The following is a 6,856-nucleotide window of genomic DNA, read 5'->3' on the forward strand; positions in this document are numbered from 1 at the left end:
CTGTGATGACACATGTGGACACTGGATGACATATGTGGACACTGTGGATAACACACATGGACACTGTGGATGACACACATGGACACTGTGGATGACACACATGGACACTGTGGATGACACATATGGACACTGAGGATGACTCACGTGGACACTGTGGATGACACGTATGGATACTATAGATGACACAGGTGAACACTGTGAATGACACAAGTGGACATTGTGGATAAAACACGTGGATACTGTGAATGACATACATGGACACTTAGATGATACAAGTGGACACTGTGGATAAAACACATGGACAATGTAGATGACACACGTGGACACTGTGGATAGCTCACGTAGACACTATGGATGTGTAAGACCCTGAGGCCTTATTCTTGAGTGCGCATCCCCCCAAAACACAACTTGACGACAGATCGCTGCAATGGCAAGAGGTTTTTTGTTCCGACACTTGTGGGATTGCTCAGCATTGCAGGGAGAGTCTACCCTGAACTCAAAAAGCACAGCTCTTTTATACTCTTTTTATGGGGGGGAAGTTGAACAGCTGAATTATAATTGATCAGCACAGCTACAGTATATTTTTGAACTCATGGGTCAGCTATTAATGTCATGGGAAATTCTGGCAAGGTCAGGGCGGTTTGTGGTCTTCCTCGGAATTTAGTGCGAGGCAGGGCAGGGGAATTTTTCTGGGAACTGCTATTTTTGTTATGGTTATTTTTCTGAGAACTGCTAATCTTGTTTTGGCAGCTGCAGGCTTAGTCTGGTCATTTTGACCATTAGTTTGGAAAGTCCCTTCAGAAAGAAAGGTGCTGGGTGGTCTTGAACTTATTTTGAATTCTACATTTTCCCCTTTTTCTTTGACATCATTTTAATCTTAAAATCATAATCCTGTCTCATTACAAGAAATAGGCTTATATTGTTGTCTTAACACCACTATCTGCACCATACTAACAAGTTCTCTAATAAAAGCGATCAAGCAATCCAAAATGCAGGGGTCAAAGGTAAATAATAATAGGAGTATGATCAGTGGTCCTTTTGTCTTGAGCTCTTTCTCTCTTTCTTTGTTTTAGACCTTCTCTAGTCTTAGCTAAATTATCTTTGATTCTTCCTGAGTGATCTATGTAAAAACAGCATTCTTCCTTTAGGCTTCCTTCTTTAAGAAACAGCACATCCAACCCTCTCGTATTTTGAAGGACCACCTCTGAGAGGGAGGTTAGGGATTCTTGGCTGTCAGCTAGAGTCTTTTCTATTCTTTCTATATCTAAATCAATGGCAATCTTAATTCCCATAAGCCTTGTGTTGTAGGGCAATAGCAGATGTCCCTGTAGCTGCCCCTGCAGCCCCTAAACCTAGTCCCAAGATGACTACCAGGGTGATTCCCTTGTGTCTTACCAAGCTTTCAGACTCAGGATCCCAATAGTCCAGTACATCTTCATAAGAGTGGTATAATAATCTAGGCACTATCTGAAGCAAAATGCAAAAGTCATAGTCATTTCTCAAAATTTCTAAACTTATACAGGTTGTAACTGCTGAAGTACAGGTCCACCAGCCATCTAAAGGTGGAAGGAGGTATCCAGTTAGACTCTCTCTCAATGGGTATGAGGTATTACAGGTGCTGATGAAGTGTTACACAGGTCTCACAGGTGGGACCTGACCTACACATCTAAGAGGGTTAGGTGTACTTGTTGTTGTCTCCACCTGCAATGAGAGGCTTCTGAAGAAATATTAGGAGTACTGACATATGCAATACCTTCATAGTAAGGGGGGTGCCACGTCATAGCATAGTCAACACCTTTCAGTTATTTTAGGGTTTGTGGCATTGAGTACCCTGTAAGCATTAGTCAACATGTCGAGGAGAGTGTTGGCACTCAAGTCTGATTGTAGAGGCTGTGTGGGTATTACCTTTAGACTCTCATGGGATGTTAAGGGATCTATAGTTGGTGTAGTAGTCTCTGCAACTAGTTTAGCTCTGGTCTGGGGAGAGGGCCGCAGGGGAATTGGAGGTGGATGGGGAGGGCTTAGGGCTGAGTTTGGGCCCAATAGAATATAGGGGGTGTACTGGCTAGTTTTGTGTCAACTTGACACAGCTGGAGTTATCACAGAAAAAGGAGTTTCAGTTGAGGAAATGCCTCCATGAGATCCAACTGTAAGGCATTTTTTCAATTAGTGATCAAGGGGGAAAGGCCCCTTGTGGGTGGGACCATCTCTGGGCTGGTAATCTTGGTTGTATAAGAGAGNCAGGGCAGGGGAATTTTTCTGGGAACTGCTATTTTTGTTATGGTTATTTTTCTGAGAACTGCTAATCTTGTTTTGGCAGCTGCAGGCTTAGTCTGGTCATTTTGACCATTAGTTTGGAAAGTCCCTTCAGAAAGAAAGGTGCTGGGTGGTCTTGAACTTATTTTGAATTCTACATTTTCCCCTTTTTCTTTGACATCATTTTAATCTTAAAATCATAATCCTGTCTCATTACAAGAAATAGGCTTATATTGTTGTCTTAACACCACTATCTGCACCATACTAACAAGTTCTCTAATAAAAGCGATCAAGCAATCCAAAATGCAGGGGTCAAAGGTAAATAATAATAGGAGTATGATCAGTGGTCCTTTTGTCTTGAGCTCTTTCTCTCTTTCTTTGTTTTAGACCTTCTCTAGTCTTAGCTAAATTATCTTTGATTCTTCCTGAGTGATCTATGTAAAAACAGCATTCTTCCTTTAGGCTTCCTTCTTTAAGAAACAGCACATCCAACCCTCTCGTATTTTGAAGGACCACCTCTGAGAGGGAGGTTAGGGATTCTTGGCTGTCAGCTAGAGTCTTTTCTATTCTTTCTATATCTAAATCAATGGCAATCTTAATTCCCATAAGCCTTGTGTTGTAGGGCAATAGCAGATGTCCCTGTAGCTGCCCCTGCAGCCCCTAAACCTAGTCCCAAGATGACTACCAGGGTGATTCCCTTGTGTCTTACCAAGCTTTCAGACTCAGGATCCCAATAGTCCAGTACATCTTCATAAGAGTGGTATAATAATCTAGGCACTATCTGAAGCAAAATGCAAAAGTCATAGTCATTTCTCAAAATTTCTAAACTTATACAGGTTGTAACTGCTGAAGTACAGGTCCACCAGCCATCTAAAGGTGGAAGGAGGTATCCAGTTAGACTCTCTCTCAATGGGTATGAGGTATTACAGGTGCTGATGAAGTGTTACACAGGTCTCACAGGTGGGACCTGACCTACACATCTAAGAGGGTTAGGTGTACTTGTTGTTGTCTCCACCTGCAATGAGAGGCTTCTGAAGAAATATTAGGAGTACTGACATATGCAATACCTTCATAGTAAGGGGGGTGCCACGTCATAGCATAGTCAACACCTTTCAGTTATTTTAGGGTTTGTGGCATTGAGTACCCTGTAAGCATTAGTCAACATGTCGAGGAGAGTGTTGGCACTCAAGTCTGATTGTAGAGGCTGTGTGGGTATTACCTTTAGACTCTCATGGGATGTTAAGGGATCTATAGTTGGTGTAGTAGTCTCTGCAACTAGTTTAGCTCTGGTCTGGGGAGAGGGCCGCAGGGGAATTGGAGGTGGATGGGGAGGGCTTAGGGCTGAGTTTGGGCCCAATAGAATATAGGGGGTGTACTGGCTAGTTTTGTGTCAACTTGACACAGCTGGAGTTATCACAGAAAAAGGAGTTTCAGTTGAGGAAATGCCTCCATGAGATCCAACTGTAAGGCATTTTTTCAATTAGTGATCAAGGGGGAAAGGCCCCTTGTGGGTGGGACCATCTCTGGGCTGGTAATCTTGGTTGTATAAGAGAGCAGGCTGAGCAAGTCAGGGGAAGCAAGCCAGTAAAGAATATCCCTCCATGGCCTCTGCATCAGCTCCTGCTTCTTGACCTGCCTGAGTTCCAGTCCTGACTTCCTTGATGATGAACAGCAGTATGGAAGTGTAAGCCGAATAAACCCTTTCCTCCCCAACTTGTTTCTTGGTCATGATGTTTGTGCAGGAATAGAAACCCTGACTAAGACAGGGGGTTTCTATTTTAAGCTTGATGGTAAATATCAGCTCATCATCATGTCCATTAATATAAAGTCTGAGGCCCCAGTCATACACTCTTACCCAATTTGTAGCCCTTTTTCCTGGCTCAGTAAAGGAAATACGAAGCGGATGACACCAATCCCATTTGCACTCTCTCTCCGGTACCCTATACCAGTCTAGAAGAATATCATTAGCAGCTACCTTGATATAATCCCAGCTTGACTCAGGATTCGAATAAGCTTGTCCTGAAGTCTCAAAACCCCAACTTTTACCATAATAGTCGTTAATGCCCCCACAGTTAGAATTGAGGGACCTCACTCGATGAGACCCAGGGCAAACATAGAACTCCTGTTTCCGGAACAACTTTCTCCAGCGTTCTTCACAGCAAACCCTGTGAAAGTGCCTTGTAATGGACTGGTCCCATGGTGGCACACAGGTTTGGGGAACCCTTTGAATATTAGAATATCCTTCTAGGTCCCATCCTGAGGCCCCAGCAGTTAGTTTACAGAGGCCAGTGAACAGGTATGGCCACCATTAATAGGGTATAGTAACCTTGGATATACTCCATACCGTATCACCTGCTTGATTTATTGACCCGGCCAGCAGTTCCAGTTATTCGAGGGTCTCGAGGGGACCTTCTCCTAAGAACCAAATGGGGGGAGGGAGAGACAAGAACCAATTGCAAGAACTACATGGAAGCAGTCTGAGAAGCATCAAGGTCTCTCTGTATTCAGCAAGGCTCAAGGCCTAAATGCACAATTAAAAGTTGAAGTACTTCTCAGCAGGAGGACTGAGGCAGTGGAAATGCATAAGCAAAAGAGGAAGTACTTCTCAGTAGGAGGGGATGGGGCAGCAGAAAATTTTCTTTTGGCAACTACATGGGGAAGCAGGAACTTGGTGGTATCAGGGTACATCTTGAGGTCAGGACGTCTGGCACTGACTTAGGGCTGGAACATTCTGTGGTTGTTCTTGGAGTGGTGCGTGGGTGGCCCACTTTTGACCCCCTTTTCTTCTCGGGGGAGGGGGGGAGAGGCCCAATTTGGAGATCAAGACAATAGAGTTGTCTTAATAGCTCCCAACAATTTATCACCATCCAGGTTAGATTACTAGGCTGGTGAGGGCTGTCACTAGATGAGCATAGGGAAGAGAAATAAGATACAGTACCATTGTCAGGAGGAGGAGTCTCATATTCAGTTCTCCTGACAACTTTTAACGTTTAACTCAGTGGTCTGAACTGTCCAGATCTGAATGTTGTCCTTTTTTTTTTTTTTTTTTTTTTTTTTTTTTTTTTTTTTTTTTTTTTTTTTTTTTTTTTACTGGGGTAGCTTTCTTCACGTGGGACATGTGGATTCAGGCAGCTATTCCATCCACCTTGATGGCTGTTGGGATGGTCAGTAGCACTAGGTATGGTCCTTTCCAGTGAGGCTCAAGTGTCTGTGCTCGATGCTGCCTCATGTAGACCGAATCTCAGACCTTGAATGGATGGGACGTCTTGGAGGTCCCTGGCTCATAGGTGGCTGCCAGCTGCAAGCACACTTCTTTTTGCACCAGCTGTAGTCCTTTCAGCCTAGCATATAAGTCATTATTACTATGATATGTGGGTTTGATCACATCATTTAAGACAGTGAGGGGCTCGGGAGTCCCATAAAGGATCTCAAAAGGAGTCAGGCTGAAATGGGAAGGGTTATTTCTAACTCAGAAAAGAGCCAAAGGAGAAGCACCACCCACTCAGCGCTAGTCTCCATGGTCAATTTGGTTAGGGTCTCTTTTAAAGTTCTATTCATCCTCGCTACCTGTCCCGAACTTTGAGGTCTGTATATACAATGCAATTTCCAATCGACCTCTAGATATCTGGCCACCCCCTGACTTACCTTGGCAATGAAGGCTGGGCCATTGTCTGACCCAATTACCTTGGGTACCCCAAATCGGGGGAGATTTCTTCCAGTATCTTTTTTTTATGGAGTTTCTCTGTGTATCCCTGGCTGTACTGGAACTCACTCTGTAGACCAGGCTGGCCTCGAACTCAGAAATCCACCTGCCTCTGCCTCCCAAGTGATGGGATTAAAGGCGTGAGCCACCACTGCCTGGCTTCTTCCAGTATCTTCTTGACTATTGATGCAGTCTCCTGCTTGGTGGGAAAGGCTTCTACCCATCCTGAAAAAGTATCTACAAACACTAAGAGATACTTGTAACCATATTTTCTTGGTTTTACTTCAGTGAAGTCTACTTCCCAGGCCAATCTCCATGGAGTCTTTTTCCTGCATCAACTTTGCTTCTATAAACATTTACTTTTTGGCATGGCACACAGTTATGAACAATTTGTTCCACAAGGTGTTTTAGCCCTGGGACATAATACTTAGTCTTTGAAATGGTTTGAATTAGTTTACTTACCCCCAAGTGGGTCCACTGATGCATCTGCTTAATCATTGTCTTAGCTGCCTCTTGGGATAAGATTTTCTTTTTCTCAGGTGTATGCCAAATGCCTGTGTTTTCATTAAAACAATAATCATGGTTCTTTCTTATGAGTGCCAGGTCTTCAGTCCTATATTTGAACTTTGGATCTACTGGGCTAGGGTCCTTTAATACCATCAAAAGTGCGGTATCTGTGGCTACAGCCTGAGCTTCTTGATCTGCCTGGGTATTTCCTTGGGCCACTAGAGAGTTTCCTTTCTCATGTCCTGGGCAGTGAATGATACTTACTTTTACAGGTTTCATCAGAACCCCAAGTAGCGCCAAGATTTCAGGCTTATTTTTAATTTCTTTGCCCCCTGTATTAGTTAGGGTTTTACTGCTGTGAACAGACACTATGACCAAGGCAAGTCTTAT

At 43.7% G+C, this 6,856-nt stretch overlaps 1 pseudogene; it reads right to left on the reverse strand.

Annotated features, from left to right (window-relative positions):
- Positions 1–3,062: 3,062 nt before the first annotated feature.
- The window catches only part of LOC110302775, a 9,902-nt pseudogene continuing 6,108 nt past the window's right edge, over positions 3,063–6,856 (reverse strand).

The sequence above is a fragment of the Mus caroli genome, chromosome 10 (assembly GCF_900094665.2).
Source record: "Mus caroli chromosome 10, CAROLI_EIJ_v1.1, whole genome shotgun sequence".
Lineage (NCBI taxonomy): Eukaryota > Metazoa > Chordata > Mammalia > Rodentia > Muridae > Mus > Mus caroli.